Here is an 18,053-nt window from a genome sequence, read left to right as displayed (position 1 = left end):
TTGAGTTTTAAAATGCTTGTGGGGCACATATCGAGGCAACAATGAATAGTATCTCTGTCTATTATCTGGATCACCTAGGGTATGTCTATGTTGTTCATCTTGGGTGGGAAACAAATAGTAAAGCAATCATCATTTATCTCTTTGTTAAAGTAAATCTATCATCAACCTGCTATCATTATTTTGGATCTATCCACTGGTTGTTACCATCACTCTAGATTTCTGCATGCTCTCCTTACATAATCTCACTATATTTTTTTCGTATGCATGTCAGATATTGTACACAGTCATGTTGACCATGTAGAGAAAAGGAGAAGAGTTTGTGTGGCAATACAATTTCATGCAGACATCGCTCCATGGTGGGTGCAATGGCAAATCCCCCCCTCCAGATTGTAATCGAGAGGAAGATATCTGTTCTGAGGCGGATTCAGACGGACCTGACCACTCCTATTTACTCCCCGAGGTGTTTGCTCTAACTTGGCATGATGATGTTGGTCATATCATGCATATGTTGCCTTGCAGTGCCTACTTTCGACATCATATATGTCATCTGCTTAGTTTAGACATGTTCTGTAATGCCACCTGTTTAGTTTCTATGTCATATATGTGAATTATGCAATCTCATCTCTTTTAGCTAGCCATAATATATGTGAAATATGCAATGCCATCCCGTTGAACCAGGCATCGTATATTTGAAATGTATCTTTCCAATCCTTTCTTCATTACATTTCCACTTGTAGACGATGTTTGTACATTCAACTACTCTTCCTGTGAATCAGCCATTTGAGCAGGTGATGGAAAAATCTGGAGTGAAAACAAGGTCTTCAGAGCAGACAGTGCTACCTGTCGAAGCAGATCTCTTGCTGGGTCCCGATAGCTCCTCAGAGATGGACTCAGAGACAGATGACCGGTCCTATTCCCCCACCGAGGTGTATGCTCTAACTTGCTATGGTTATACTGCTCATATCATGCATACGGTGTGTTGTATTGCATAGTTTAGACATCATATACACAATATTCAACACCATGTTCATAGTTCAGACATCATATATGCGAATGCCCTCTACTTAGTATATAAATCACATGTGTGAATTATATCATGCGATCCTGATTACTTAGATAACATGTATGTGAATTATGTCATGCCAACCTGTTTACTAAAGACATGATATAATTATGACATGCCATCATGTTTATTTAGTCATCATATCTTTGAATTATGTCATGCTATGCTATCCAGTTTAGATATACATCATATATGTGAAATATGTCATGCTATCCTATTTAGTTAAACAATATACATGTGAACGGGATGGCCTCTCTTTTCCACACTATCTATTGCATCTGTCTCTCATACAAGGTATGTACATTCAACTACTTTTCTTGTTTATCAGCCATTTGAATTGGAGGGGGTGATGGCAGTATCTAGCGGAGTAAAAACACGGTCTTCAAATAAAACAGTGCTACCTCTTAGTGGAGATAGCACCCCTGTTGTACATGCACAATAACCAGCCCTACCACACATAACCCAGACTCTCGCAGATTGTACCCCTACTCCAATGGACAAAGAACCAGCTTCACCCAATCTAACCCCAACCACAACAGATAGTAACCTAGTTCCAGTTGACACAGCACCATCTCCAGCATAGAGCTCCCAAACATGAGCAGTTAGTATGCCAGCTCCAGTGCCCAAAGTGCCAGTACTACCACGGCAAACCCCAACTCCACCAGTTAGTACACCTATTTCCGTGGACGAAGCACAACCATCCATTCGTAGTTTAGCATCTATCGCATTTGATGTTGTTAAATCCTATGTGCGTATCTTCCCATCATGGAAAAATTATACTAAAGATGAAGGAAAAAGCCAGTTGCAGGTGTTTGTCAGTGACGCCCCCGATTTGACCGTACACTAACCATACACGCAACATGTACGATCACGGAAAGATATCACAACACAACTATAAAAATAAAAATAAGTCATACAAGCATCATAATACAAGCCAGGGGCCTCGAGGGCTCGAATAGAAGTGCTCGATCATAGACGAGTCAGCGGAAGCAACAATATCTGAGTACAGACATAAGCTAAACAAGTTGCCATAAGATGGCTAGCACAAACTGGGATACAGATCGAAAGAGGCGCAAGCCTCCTTCCTGGGATCCTCCTAACTACTCTTGGTCGTCGTCAGCGGCCTGCACGTAGTAGTAGGCACCTCCGGTGTAGTAGGAGTCGTCGTCGACGGTGGCGTCTGGCTCCTGGGCTCCAGCATCTGGTTGTGACAACCAGGTAGAAGGGAAAGGGGGAAAAGAGGGAGAAAGGCAACCGTGAGTACTCATCCAAAGTACTCGCAAGCAAGGAGCTACACTACATATGCATGGGTATATGTGTAAAGGGCCATATCATTGGACTAAACTGCAGAATGCCAGAATAAGAGGGGGATAGCTAATCCTGTCGAAGACTACGCTTCTGGCCACCTCCATCTTGCAGCATGTAGGAGAGAGTATATGGTAAGTTCACCAAGTAGCATCGTATAGCATAATCCTACCCGGCGATCCCCTCCTCGTCAGCCTGTTAGAGAGCGATCACCGGGTTATATCTGGCACTTGGAAGGGTGTGTTTTATTAAGTATCCAGTTCTAGTTGTCATAAGGTCAAGGTACAACTCTGGGTCGTCCTTTTACCGAGGGACACGGCTATTCAAATAGATAAACTTCCCTGCAGGGGTGCACCACATTTCCCAACACGCTCGATCCCATTTGGCCGGACAGACTTTCCTGGGTCATGCCCGACCTCGGAAGATCAACACGTCGCAGCCCCACCTAGGCTCAACAGAGAGGTCGTCACGCCGGTCTAAATCCTATGCGCGCACGGGTCTGGGCCCATCGCCCATTGCACACCTGCACGTTGCGTATGCGGCCGAAAGCAGACCTAGCCCCCTTAATACAGGCGCGAGCTTACGGTCCAATGCGGCGCGCGCCACTCAGTCGCTGACGTCAAAAAGAGCTTCGGCTGATACCAAGACGCCGAGTGCCCATAACTGTTCCCGTGTAGTTGGTTAGTGCGTATAGACCAAATGGCCAGACTCAGATCAAATACCAAGATCTCGTTAAGCATGTTAAGTATCCGCGAACGCCGACCAGGGCCAGGCCCACCTCTCTCCTAGGTGGTCTCAACCTGCCCTGTCGCTCCGCCAGAAAGTAACAGTCGGGGGCCGTCAGGAACCCAGGCCCACCTCTACCGTGATGGAGCCACCTATCCTTTCAGACCCCTCAACAGAATCACTTGCGGGTACTCAACGAGCTGACCCGACTTTAGTCACCACATGTGTCATGTATATGAAGTATATATTATATACCCGTCATCACCTCCCTAGTGATCACGCCCCAGTAGTATAGCATGGCAGACGGACAAGAGAGTAGGGCCACTGACGGAACACTAGCATCTTATACTAAGCAGTAGGATAGCAGGTAAGGGTAACAACTATAGCAACAATGACAGGCTATGCAGCAGAATAGGATTAACCGAAAGTAGTAACATGCTACACTACTCTAATGCAAGCTGAATAGAGAAGAATAGGCCATATGTGGTGATCAGAGGGGGGTGCTTGCCTGGTGCATCTGGCAAGAGAAGGGTTCGTCGTCGATGTAGTTGATCATAGGGGTACTGGCAGCGGTCTCGGGGTCTACCGGAAAGAAGTAACGGAGGGGGAACATAATAAACAACAGAGCAATCAAAGCATCACAAAGCATAACATGACAAACGCAGTGCTAGATGTGCCCTAACGCGGTAGTAGGTGATATCGGTAAAAAAGGGGAAACATCCGGGAAAGTATCCCCGGTGTTTCGCGTTTTTGGACAGATGAATTGGAGGGGAAAGTTGCGTGTTTGCTATGCTAGGAATGTGTGGCAGACGAACGGGTTGCGTATTCGGATTCGTCTCGTTGTTCTGAGCAACTTTCATGTACAAAGTAATTTCATCCGAGTTACGGATTATTTAATATTAATTTTCAAAGTTTTAATAATTTTCCGGAACTTTGTATTTAATTTTAGTCCGAATTGACCAAGTCAATTTCACTGGTCAAAAGCGGAGGTGGTGGCGCACATGTCACTATTTTATTAATTTCCAAAAAGATCTGTCTAATCTAAATAGGTGGACCCATATGTCATTCAAACCTTAAACTACATAAACAATTTAACTAACCTAACTTATCTAATCCTAGACTAATCTTAATAGGGCTAGCCTCCTCGACAGAGGCAGCGAGGCAGCAAGCTGCAGCCGCAAATGCCATGGGCGGCAGCAGCGATTAATAGCAGCAACTAACAAGCAGGCATCATCAGCGATTAGCAGCAACAACGATTAGCAGCAGCAGCTTGCAAGCGACCCAGTAGAACCAGCAGCGCAGCAGAGCAGATCGCGCCAAGAGCATCGGCAGCACGCACGCAGGGAGGCGACAGGCGACGGGGCAACAAGGACAGGCGGGGCAGCGGCTCGCATAGGCGGGCGCCAGCGTGGCGCGAGACCAAGGCGCGCGGGACGCGGGCACGTACGGCCAAGGCGCGGCCTAGGTGAGGAAAGTGCGTAGGCAGGGCTCGCGGACGCGGGGCTCCGGCGGTCCGGCCACGATAGTCGAAGTGCAGGGCGGTGGCTAAACGACGATGGAACGGGAAGGGTATGGGGGGATCCAGAGGAGGGGCTCACCACGGAGCCGGGGATGAGGTCGGAGAGGGTCGGGGTGGACCGAAACGGTGGGGGTCGACGGCGGACGATGATGACCGTGGCGGAGAAGACCGGTGATGGAGACGGCTACGTGGCGCCCCTACCTGCTCCGATGCTCGGGACGGACGCGGATGAGCACGACGAACCTCCAGGATGTGTTCCCGCCCGTCAGAGAGGCCGGTGCGTGCGTCAACGAGGGCGAGGCAGCGGTGATCGCGCGAGATTGCGAGGTCAAATTCGCGAAGAAGAGGAGGGGCCGATGGGGGAAAAGGGGAGGATGGATGAGTGCGAGCTAGGGTTTCTGGGGGAAGCCTTAGTAGGCCGAGGGGGGGTGCGGATGGCCGGCACGTGGCCCTGGTGCCATGGATGGCCGGCACGCACGGCTCTGCCTCTCCCCTGCGAGAGGTAGGGGAAAAGGCCAGCCAGTTGGGCTGGGCCTGGCACAGTGTAAGTACTGGGCTTAAGTGAACAGGGGGGATTTCTCCTTTTTCCTTTTGCTTTTTCTTTATCCTTTCTGTTTTCCATTTTATCTCACTGTGTTGCAATTATTTGGGCTACCAAAAGACTTCAGTTAAATGTAAAACTTAACACATAAATACTAGCTAATATTTTGAGTTAACCCACCAAGTTTCAAATATTTTTGAATTGCTTACATATTTATTTAAATTGGGATGGTTCAACTAAAAGCTTTATGGTTCAATTAAAAATAGCTTTGGGGCATTTTATCATTCTGAAAAATGTGGATTCTTTAACGACAATTTGTTAGTGAATATTTGCAACGCACCGAACATTTTTGTTTTACCGTATGAAGAAATAATAATTTGACTTTACTTTAAATTTAAATTTGAATCGGGATTGGATCAAAGTGAGGTTTAGCAATTTAATTGTGATGACATGGCACCATTAGGAGGGGATTACTGTAGCTTAATTATCCGGGCGTCACAATTCTCCTCCACTACAAGAAATCTCGTCCCGAGATTTAAGAGGGGGTCTAAGGGGGGAAGGTTTGGTTAGGAAATTCTAACGAATCTTCTTTGTCTTGGTTGCTCTTCTCGATGAGGTCGATCCACTACGTTGATGTCTTGATTTCTCTTCTTCAGGTCATCGTGATGAAGTCGGTTCCTTTCTTCGGGAACTACATTGTACTTACGAAAGAATAAAGGGTGGGTATTCCAGAAGAACGGACCTCTGCAAGGTTGACTGTCTGGTCAATAACATCGGGGAAGGTGGCGGAAAGTAACTCCCGAATTGAAACTTAAGAAGATATCGAGAGCAAAGTAAGAAGGTACCATAAGAAGTTTCAAGCAGCCAGGCAATCATTCAATGCCTAGTCAGAAGGTGGAAGGGTTTCAGGGCAACGTGAATAAGTATTGCGTCTGATACCAGAATAGATCACTAGGAATGTGGCTCATGAATTAAATACGAAGCCAAGCGTGGGGAAAAACCATGAGAAACAGGGTTGTACAGGAGAGTCAGGTTTTGATCCTGTGGAACTGTGGGTTATGGGCCCACCATGTGGGTTAAGGTAAGAGGGGCAGCGACATCTTGTATGGTCATGATAGCAAGGCATGTCAGAGGGTAGCCTGCCAGTTATGATGGCAACAATGCTGGTACCAAGGGCGAGGGACGAAGAGAACCATTTTCCTGCTCATTGAAACGAGGCGGACCAATAGGCAAAGTTCTCGTCCATCGGTGGTTACCGGAATGCTGTCTACCGTAGTAACAGGGTCTTACTGACAAGGTTGTACACCGAGGTGTTTACATAAGCAGGGAAATATTACTACTTATATCATATAGATCACCATAAAGGTTAAACAAAACAATGGAAAGGAAAATTGTTTATCAGATTTAATCAGAACAATGGAAAGAAAAATGTCTTTAAACACATATTTTAGGGGTATATCCTTCCCGAGGACAAGCAGAGCATGATATCCATGACAGGATATAATGTAGAAATACTCTTTAGGTAAGGGGAGAGAAATTTCATGACATTACCCATACAACGGTGTTTGGATAATTGAGCAAGAAAACATTTGGCATTGGGCTTCAAATGTTCTTGTCGAAAATTGGAGTACCACAGACATGCTTCGGGATAGCATTGACATGGTCTTCAAGCAAGGGTCGGACTTTAGATACTCAATGGATGCATCAGGAATAACTTGTAGAATAAGTCTTACAATTTCCTCATGGAAGAATGGATAACCTTGCTGAAAGGAAGAACTATAACAATAGGTCCTCCGGTCAAGTGTGCTAGGCATGACATCACCTTACCGGGTCATATAAAGACCAATGTTATAACTCTTGAAAATATGCTCCAACCATCATAGCTGACCGAGATTCAGATCTGATCGGTGTTAGGAAACCTCAGACTCAGGATGCCTGAGAAGAAAGGTGCAACACAAATTGTCGAAACGACATCGAAGATTCTCGGGAGATGAACTATGGAAGCGAGTTCTGAACAAGGGTTCATCATTAAATCAAGGAGAGGTGAGGAGGTGACTGATTGACTCAGCGACAATCCATTGAGATTTCCAAAAGATGGATTTCCACAACTATGTGAACAAGGAGATAACATTAGCTAGATCGAATGACTTAATGATGTATGCTCGAGGAAAACATACACAGTTAAACATTGGTTGAAATGTGCACCTAAAATATGGGCTAGGTAGCATGATCAATGTTCGAATGATGATTCATTAAGCCATAGACGTAGAATGAAACTATAGACCAATAACTTCAAAGCAATAGGGTTGCTAGAAGTTTAAAATTTACACATCACAGACCATTTGTCGGTATTTCGTCTAGAAACAACACGGGGACCAAGAAAGAATGGTGATGGTGAGAAGTATCACTGTACCAAGAATTCTTAAGAGGTGGAGTAATCCTCACGACATTCTTGACATAAAAGATGGTAATACTCCAAGGTAGAACATATCATAAGCTAGATAGCAGGGAAATCAAGATACAACACAAAATATGAACAAGTTTGTGTTGGGGGGAGGCAAGAATGTTGTCGATGATAACACAATTCATCGAGGGGCAAGGATGGTATTTCTCATCCTGAATTTCAACACACAACTTGGAAGAAGTCAAATTGTTGACAATGATCACGACAAATTTGTCGAGAGGTTTTCAAGAAGATGTAATTGATCGACGATGACATCAAGTCAAAGGAATGATGAAAGCGAAAGGTTATTAGAACCACGGGTAGGACACAAACTCGAAATCAAGTTTGCTATTCAAGGAGAAGTGATATGACGAGGAAGATCGACGCAAGATTAGCTCATTATCGAAATTTGTGCGTTGGGAAGGTCTAGGTAGCACAGTTAAAATCGGCACGATAATGAAATAGCCGAGCAGGCTAGGAAGGACATTGAAGAATTATTAAACTCGTAAGCAACAAAAATTACTTAGAGTTATTGAATCGGAGTGCGGAATTGATTCACTTATCGGTGTTCTCGAGTGACTAATAACTCAGAACCTGGGGGGATCCGAGATCGGTGAGAAGCAATACTAGATGAAGACTTGCAGGAAGCAACACAGTTCTCGAGATACTAGAGGTTAATACTCGAGGAAGATCAAAAATAGAGGTTGCGGAGATGTATCGATCAACAAAAGACAAGTACTTTAACTTGTCTGAGAAATGGAATCAAGGAGAAAATGTGGTCGGGACCACGATTGCAAATGATCAATACATACATACCAGATGATTTCATATCAAGGAAATAGTTATTATTGCAATAAGCTTCTATGATAGGATCTACATCGTGTCCATGGGCAAGAACACAAAGTTCAAGGTCGACTCCCACTTCTTTAATGCATAACCTTTCATTCACTTCTCGCCTTCAACGAAGTTGTGGTGTTGAAATTTTATCTGTCATAACAACAGTAGAGTATAACCCGTAGTAGTTTCCGGGTTCACACAGATTAGAAAAAGGCATATGTCCAACCCATCGGGGCCTCTTAGGAACATATACCACAAACTTCAGGAGTAATTATCACCAGCTCAAAAATAGAGCATGGTTGACAAAGCAGAGGATACAATTTATCAAAGGCATTATATACCCGTGGAAAGGATCACAAGGTTATTGAATATGAAGGACGATGTCGGATGAAATCCAACAATGGATCGAGCGATCCACAATGGAGCTGATGTGAGTATCGGTACTCAATCAGAGGAAGAAATAATGCAAGAGCGTCAGATTATAGAACATCTGAATAATTTGATGCTTAGTTAACAAAGGAATTTATGATTTCCAAAACGAAGGATTAGAAGCAGACGCTCTGATCACGGATGGATAAACTGAATAGACCAGAGGCACAATCGACGACAAATAGTTTGGTCAAGACCCAGCTCATGTTCAAAATGACGTTTGAGCCGGAAAGATAATTTAGAAGGGTCGATTGATGATTGTGTGCATTCGCACACATGTTGAATCAATAGGATCAAAATGATAGTGTAAAAAGATACTAGTGATATGGGAGCATCCATAATGTAAGCATACAAGTATTTGCAGAGCAATAGTTCGAAGAGGATGCTCAGAAGGTCAGATAGTATTTTAGAGTATCTTATGAAGCATACGAACAACTGGGGATGAACGGATACTCAATAAGTGCGAGGAATCTTCAATAGGGGTATTCATGTGGTAAAGAACTGCAAGGCAGTAAGCTTAAAGGATTTTCAGAACAACGGAGAGCAATTTTCGGTGTATCTTGTAATAACAAGATCTATGGGATTTGAAAGGGCAAGTGTATATAGTTATCCATACTAATATAACAGTGGTAGGGAATTTGCAAAGGCGATGGGCACAAAGTCTCGAAAGAGTAGCAGAGAGTAACTTCGAAATCTTCTGGTGCAGCCGGTGATCATCTGGACTAAAGGGGCTCTCCGGGAGAAGTAGTTACGAGAACCTAGAGTCAGATTTAGTAAAATCATTTAACCCGAATAGAATAGAGATCAGAGTCCCATAGTAAGGATCGAGGAGTAAAAGATCCTGATACCACCCAATGGCGACGTGGGCCCGTAAGCCGCACAACCATGTTAGTAAAAGTTTTTCAATGACTAGACTCGACTTCGGCCAAGGAGTTGGAAAGGGGATTCCTACAGGCAGTCGGCACTGATACCAACTTGTGACACCCCCGATTTGACCGTACACTAATCATACACGCAACGTGTACGATCAAGATCAGGGACTCACGGAAAGATATCACAACACAACTCTAAAAATAAAAATAAGTCATACAAGCATCATAATACAAGCCAGGGGCCTCGAGGGCTCGAATAGAAGTGCTCGATCATAGATGAGTCAGCGGAAGCAACAATATCTGAGTACAGACATAAGTTAAACAAGTTGCCATAAGATGGCTAGCACAAACTGGGATACAGATCGAAAGAGGCGCAGGCCTCCTGCCTGGGATCCTCCTAACTACTCCTAGTCGTCGTCGGCGGCCTGCACGTAGTAGGAGGCACCTCCGGTGTAGTAGGAGTCGTCGTCGACGGTGGCGTCTGGCTCCTGGGCTCCATCATCTGGTTGTGACAACCAGGTAGAAGGGAAAGGGGGAAAAGAGGGAGAAAAGCAACCATGAGTACTCATCCAAAGTACTCGCAAGCAAGGAGCTACACTACATATGCATGGGTATGTGTGTAAAGGGCCATATCGGTGGACTGAACTGCAGAATGCCAGAATAAGAGGGGGATAGCTAATCATGTCGAAGACTACGCTTCTGGCCACCTCCATCTTGCAGCATGTAGGAGAGAGTAGATGGTAAGTTCACCAAGTAGCATCGTATAGCATAATCCTACCCGGCGATCCCCTCCTCGTCGCCCTGTTAGAGAGAGATCACCGGGTTATATCTGGCACTTGGAAGGGTGTGTTTTATTAAGTATCCAATTATAGTTGTCATAAGGTCAAGGTACAACTCTGGGTCGTCCTTTTACCGAGGGACACGGCTATTCGAATAGATAAACTTCCCTGCAGGGGTGCACCACATTTCCCAACACGCTCGATCCCATTTCGCCGGACACACTTTCCTGGGTCATGCCCGGCCTCGAAAGATCAACACGTCGTAGCCCCACCTAGGCTCAATAGAGAGGTCAGCATGCGATCTAAATCCTATGCACGCAGGGGTCTGGGCCCATCGCCCATGCACACCTGCATGTTGCGTACGCGGCCGGATGCAGACCTAGCCCCCTTAATACAAGCGCGAGCTTACGGTCCAATGCGGCGCACGCCACTCAGTCGCTGACGTCAAAAAGAGCTTCGGCATACCACGACGCCGAGTGCCCATAACTGTTCCCGCGTAGTTGGTTAGTGCGTATAGACCAAATGGCCAGACTCAGATCAAATACCAAGATCTCGTTAAGCGTGTTAAGTATCCGCGAACGCCAACCAGAGCCGGGCCCACCTCTCTCCTAGGTAGTCTCAACCTGCCCTGTCGCTCCGCCAGAAAGTAACAGTCGGGGGCCGTCAGGAACCCAGGCCCACCTCTACCGAGATGGAGCCACCTGTCCTTTCAGCCCCCTCATCAAAATCACTTGCGGGTACTCAATGAGCTGACCCAACTTTAGTCACCACATGTGTCATGTATATGAAGTATATATTATATACCCGTGATCACCTCCCTGGTGATCATGGCCCAGTAGTATAGCATGGCAGACGGACAAGAGAGTAGGGCCACTGATGGAACACTAGCATCTTATACTAAGTAGTAGGATAGCAGGTAAAGGTAACAACTATAGCAACAATGACAGGCTATGCAGCAGAATAGGATTAACCGAAAGCAGTAACATGCTACACTACTCTAATGCAAGCAGTATAGAGAAGAATAGGCGATATCTGGTGATCAAGGGGGGGGCTTGCCTGGTTCATCTGGCAAGAGAAGGGTTCGTCGTCGATGTAGTCGATCACAGGGGTACCGGCAACGGTCTCGGGGTCTACCGGAAAGAAGTAACAGAGGGGAACACAATAAATAACAGAGCAATCAAAGCATCACAAAGCATAACATGACAAACGCAGTGCTAGATGTGCCCTAACGCGGTAGTACGTGATATCGGCAAAAAAGGGGGAAACATCCGGGAAAGTGTCCCCGGTGTTTCGCGTTTTCGGTCAGATGAATCGGAGGGGCAACGTTGCGTGTTTGCTATGCTAGGAATGTGTGGCGGACGAACGGGCTGCGCATTCGGATTCGTCTCGTCGTTCTGAGCAACTTTCATGTACAAAGTAATTTCATCCGAGTTACGGATTATTTAATATTAATTTTCAAAGTTTTAATAATTTTCTGGAACTTTGTATTTAATTTTAATCCGAATTGACCAAGTCAATTTCACTGGTCAAAAGCGGAGGTGGTGGCGCACATGTCACTATTTTATTAATTTCCAAAAAGATCTGTCTAATCTAAATAGGTGGACCCATATGTCATTCACACCTTAAACTACATAAACAATTTAACTAACCTAACTTATCTAATCCTAGACTAATCTTAATAGGGCTAGCCTCCTGACCAGAGGCAGCGAGGCAGCTAGCTGCAGCCGCAAACGCCATGGGCGGCAGCAGCGATTAATAGCAGCAGCTAGCAAGCAGGCATCATCAGCGATTAGCAGCAACAACGATTAGCAGCAGCAGCTTGCAAGCAACGCAGTAGAACCAGCAGCGCAGCAGAGTAGTTCGCGCCAAGAGCATCGGCAGCACGCACGCAGGGAGGCGACAGGCGACGGGGCAATAAGGACGGGCGGGGCGGCGGCTCGCATAGGCGGGCGCCGGCGTGGCGCGAGACCAAGGCGCGCGGGACGCGGGCACGTACGACCAAGGCGCGGCCTAGGTGAGGAAAGTGCGTAGGCAGGGCTCGCGGACGCGGGGCTCCGGCGGTCCGGCCACGATAGCCGAAGTGCAGGGCGGTGGCTAAACGACGATGGAACGGGAAGGATAAGGGGGATCCAGAGGAGGGGCTCACCACGGAGCCGAGGATGAGGTCGGAGAGGGTCGGGGTGGACCGAAACGGTGGGGGTCGATGGCGGACGATGATGACCGTGGCGGAGAAGACCGGTGATGGAGACGGCTACGTGGCGCCCCTACTTGCTCTGATGCTCGGGACGGACGCAGATGAGCACGACGAACCTCCATGATGTGTTCCCACCCGTCGGAGAGGCCGGTGCGTGCGTCAACGAGGGCGAGGCAACGGTGATCGCGCGAGATTGCGAGGTCAAATTCGTGAAGAAGAGGAGGGCCGATGGGGGAAAAGGGGAGGATGGATGAGTGCGAGCTAGGGTTTCTGGGGACGCCTTAGTAGGCCGAGGGGGGGTGCGGATGGCCGGCACGTGGCCCTGGTGCCATGGATGGCCGGCACGCACGGCCCTGCCTCTCCCCTGCGAGAGGTAGGGGAAAAGGCCGGCCAGTTGGGCTGGGCCTGGCACAGTGTAAGTACTGGGCTTAAGTGAACAGGGGGGATTTCTCCTTTTTCCTTTTGCTTTTTCTTTATCCTTTCTGTTTTGCATTTTATCTCACTGTGTTGTAGTTATTTGGGCTACCAAAAGACTTCAGTTAAATGTAAAACTTAACACATAAATACTAGCTAATATTTTGAGTTAACCCACCAAGTTTCAAATATTTTTGAATTGCTTACATATTTATTTAAATTGGGATGGTTCAACTAAAAGCTTTACGGTTCAATTAAAAATAGCTTTGGGGCATTTTATCATTCTGAAAAATGTGGATTCTTTAACGACAATTTGTTAGTGAATATTTGCAACGCACCGAACATTTTTGTTTTACCGTATGAAGAAATAATAATTTGACTTTACTTTAAATTTAAATTTGAATCGGGATTGGATCGAAGTGAGGTTTAGCAATTTAATTGCGATGACATGGCACCATTAGGAGGGGATTACTGTACCTTAATTATCCGGGCGTCACATTTTTTAGGAGGTATGTGTAAGTAATGTTATTTATGGCAAATACTTTGCTTTGTCTCATACATTCTACCTCCATGTTGGTTATAATACAACAAATGTTCCCATTTCTCTCTATAGAGAAGGACCGATTTGGAAACTCGAGATGAGGTAACATGTGCTAATACCTCCGCTACCTTCAAGAATGCTTGGTGGCAGTATCGGAATTACCTAAAGAAAATGTACTTCAGTGGCAAAGAAACTCGTCAAATTCCCTTACTTGCTCCTAAGACACATTTACGACACAATGACTGGGAACGTCTTGTTCTGTACTAGTCCCGAACCAAGAATCTGGTAAGGTCTACGAGCTCATTTTTTTATTTTGAAGTACTATATGTCCGCGTCTTACTGTACTCTCTTCGTGTAGAACAATTGCTTAAACCTGAAGAAGAACTGTTCTCATTTAACATTCCATTGCTATGGTGCATGTTGCTTTGCTCTTGTATCACTGTATTTACTCATACAAACTTATTTTTAAATTGAAGGATCCAATTGAAACTCCAATGGCACAACAGATATGTTTAAACATGTTTCTTTAATAGGTTTGATCTTCTAAATTGCTATGTTGATTTCAATTTCAATTGTGTATACAGTTGACTTCTCATATCATGCACATTACTAGCATCACAACAGAGCCAATAGTGCTGTTGTACATGTATAACCGTGTTACCCATCTGAAATCTTGTTGTGCCGTGTAGTTTCCCACACTTGTATTCTTTCAATGTTGCTTTGTCTTGAACTGATATGATTTGAACCGTGTCTCTATTTTGATTTGGCAAGACAATGCAGTGACCAAAGGACATAGATATATGTTTGTTTGATGCTTTTATTATGTACTTACTACTTGGCAATAGAAGACTTGGTAGTTTAATCCTGTCCACCTTACTACTGAACAAGTTCATGGAAATGAGTTTCATATACTACATGCTAAACCTGTTATGTGTCTGCTTGTTTCTTCTTTTAGAATGCCGACTGAATATTTGGGAAGAGTACCTTATTAAGAAATGGTAAAGGAAGTAATGCAGATGAGGTTCAGGATAGTGAGACATCCTTGTTGGTCTCCAACAAAGCTGATAAAACAGCTAAGGAAAACTACCTTGAAGACACTGAGACAACCCCAAAGTCCTGTCTTGATGTAGTGTTCGAGTTACTGGCCACTACCGCTGGTATAAGCTCTTCAAACTCACTGTCTGAATCAGTTAGGTTTCTTGAGTCTCAACTACAAGCTGAAAGACATCGATCAGCTGTGTTGCGACAAGAAGCCGAAGGACTGAGGAAGTCCCTAGAGAATTCAGATGCATACTTTCTGGTGCAACAGCAAGCGTTGGAGGATTTTAGCGCCAAACAGGAGAAAGCTAATAAGCTTGATAAGCTTATTGCCAGCATGGTGGATACCTAGGATAACGTTTCTTGAGCTCTTGTGAAGTTGTTTCAGTTATGGACTTGTTTTGCTGGCGCTCGTTTATTTCCACTGGTGGTCAATTAAGACGCTCAATGTATGTAATATGCTGCTTTGTTCCCTATATTTGCACTGGTGATGAACTTTCATGCCCAGTGGATGTAATATGTGTAATATCCGTAATAGCATAGCGTAAGTTGCTTTCTTATTTATTTCCTTATTGTCTTGTTTATTTGTTTGGTTGTAGTCACTACAGTTCTTTTTCTGCGGTTTGCCAGTGGCAACAATAAAATATTTTTTAGAACTAGGCCGTAATAACCATGGATCGTTATGTAGTGACCATGGTCCTCCTACGAGCCATAGGATCTATGGCCCTCCTACGGGCCATAGGATCAATCGGCCTTGTGTGCGGCCGTTAGAATCCATGGGCCTTCTACGGACCATACTATTCATGGACCAATAAAGGACCGCAATATGGGCCGTAAACGGGCTAGAGTGGAAATTGTCTGTTTGTGGCCCGATCATAACGGTCCGTTAATAGCCGATATGTATAACGGGCTTAAACATGATGATGCTAAGAAAACAGCCCAACAGATTAACGGGCCACAAATGGGCCGACAGTAAGCACGGGCTGGATTTGGCCCGCAAATGGAACAGGCTAGTAATGGACCGGATGTAATCGAATGCTGCAAGTGAGCCCAAGAATAAATGGGCCCTTAGAAGGCCGAAATATCACACGGAATGGAAAGGGCCCAATGGAATAATGGGCCATTAATGGGTATAAAGTGATACATTGTTCATTACGGGCCAGAGTCACCACGGGCTGTTAATGGGCCAAGAGTTGCATAGGGCCTCATATGGGCTGAAAGACGTCATGGGCCATACATGGGCTGGAAGTTACAACGGGATGGAATCATATTGTACAGCCCAGATGCCGGTACTGGGCCTAATTCGGATAGGCCATAACGGGCCGTGAGTTAGCGGGATGTAAATGGGCTATATGCGAATAGGCCGTTAACACGCTTTCCGTGGGCCGACGCGCTACCTTTTAACCAAGTCAAACGGGCCAGCCTTTTCACCTGAATGGGTCACTGTTGGGCCGCGCCACATGTCGACGTATCATAGGCGCCTCCCGTCCAATGAGTGGACGACATCTGTCCCAACACTGAGCTAACACGTCGATAATCCGGCGAATCGGAATTTTACACGTGGAAAATCCCATTGGTCCAGGCTGTTAACAGGTTATCAGATCCAAACCAGAACCCGGTAGCTTAACGGCGACCCGTTACGGTGGATGCCACGTGTTGGTTACCCTTGACGAAAGCACTTCCATGACACATGATTTATCGTCATGGAACTGGACACTTCTGTGATGATAATTTTGGTATTGTCATGGAACACTTGTACGACAACACAGGTATGACTATCGTGATTCTGTCATAAAATCGTCATGGATGTACATGCATGACAGAAAACGTGACCTACTGTGACAAGCACGTATCATCACGCAAGTGTATTTTTTTTGTAGTGTGTAGCTCTTTCTTCTCTGCAACGCAGATATACTTCGGTGAAGTTCCTCGAACTTGGCACTGGTGACAACATTCTCTTCGGTTCTGCATGGACTATTTCTCTCTGTATGCACTACGCAAACAAAACAGTCCATACCTGTTTCATAGGTAGGCAGATATTGCACCAACAATCTCCCCCTTTTTGGACGATTGTTGACAAAACAGATCACATCGAAGGATAGATAATAAATGGAATGTAATGCGAAGGATAATGAAAGACAAGAGATAACTACAAAGATGAAACACGCCCCCCTGAAGATATGCATCATTTGAGTGCGTAGTTAAATAGGAAGGAAGTGAGGAGAATCTTCGTATGAGTGCCATTGACATATGATCTCATTCTTGACTTCTTTCAATGCACTCGACAGTGTCTGAGGTAATTCTTATCACACAATCCTTGAAATGAATTAGATAGGTATAGCGAATAGTTTGAAAAGATTTGTGACGAAGGATATGACATGAAGGTTATCTCAGAACACAATTTGAGTCCACACGAGATGTAAGTTTCCTGCATGTTAGATATTTGAGTATGAACAGAGCAAGATAAACATGAGTATATTGCTCGGAGTGGATAAGCTTCAGATGTGGTTTTCCTACAATAGAGATGATATGAGGATATATGCGAGGAAAAACACTTTGTCAGTCATAAAGATAGCTTTCAAGTCCTAAAAAATTTAGACTGTGACTGACTTTCTTTTCCTGCAAGGTTAGATAATCGAAGGACAATAATCATAGCATATCCAACCATAACAAATATAGTTCATCTATTACTCAATGTACTTCTCCCCATTTGTACTATCACTCGATGATTTCCCGTCCGCCTTGTATAACTATTACTTTCCATACACGATAGATAATAATTGAGGATAATCATTTCAAGGGAGAAAGCTTTTTATAGCACCTGCAAAAAGATAGTTGGAGGCAAATAAAATTGCAGGGGGATTATTAACATTACATGGCGACCGAGTATTTCAACACCACAAGCGGTGCGTTAAGTTCATCAAGCAAATTGTTCGAGGAAGACAAAAAACGTTCGACTACGAAAAGCAAATTGCGAATGAAAACACCCTGCAAATCCCTGTTCATCTATCACTCGATGTACTTCTCCCCCTTTTTGTCAACAAGTGTCAAAAAGGAAAGACACCACCGGTACACTCATCTACAAGGCACTACTCGTCCGGAGTGTCCTCGGAATCAGAATTAGCACTACTTCACGAATCAGAAGACGCAGAGCGAGGAATGGTCGAGGCTGAAGTAGGTGTTGCAGCATTGGCTTCAGAGGAAATGGTGCGATGACCATCTCGCTTGCAGATGAGTGTACCGGCGGTGTCTTCGATTTCATCATCAGGTCCGACAAACAGCAAGTCAATAGATGCAGAACGCTGAGGGAGCACAGGGGTTTGCCTTCAGATGCGAGGAACAACAAATAATT

This window comes from Aegilops tauschii, chromosome 6 (genome assembly GCF_002575655.3).
Source record: "Aegilops tauschii subsp. strangulata cultivar AL8/78 chromosome 6, Aet v6.0, whole genome shotgun sequence".
NCBI classification, from domain to species: Eukaryota; Viridiplantae; Streptophyta; class Magnoliopsida; order Poales; family Poaceae; genus Aegilops; species Aegilops tauschii.
The sequence above is the reverse complement of the archived record's forward strand: the minus strand, read 5'-3'. Positions refer to the sequence as shown.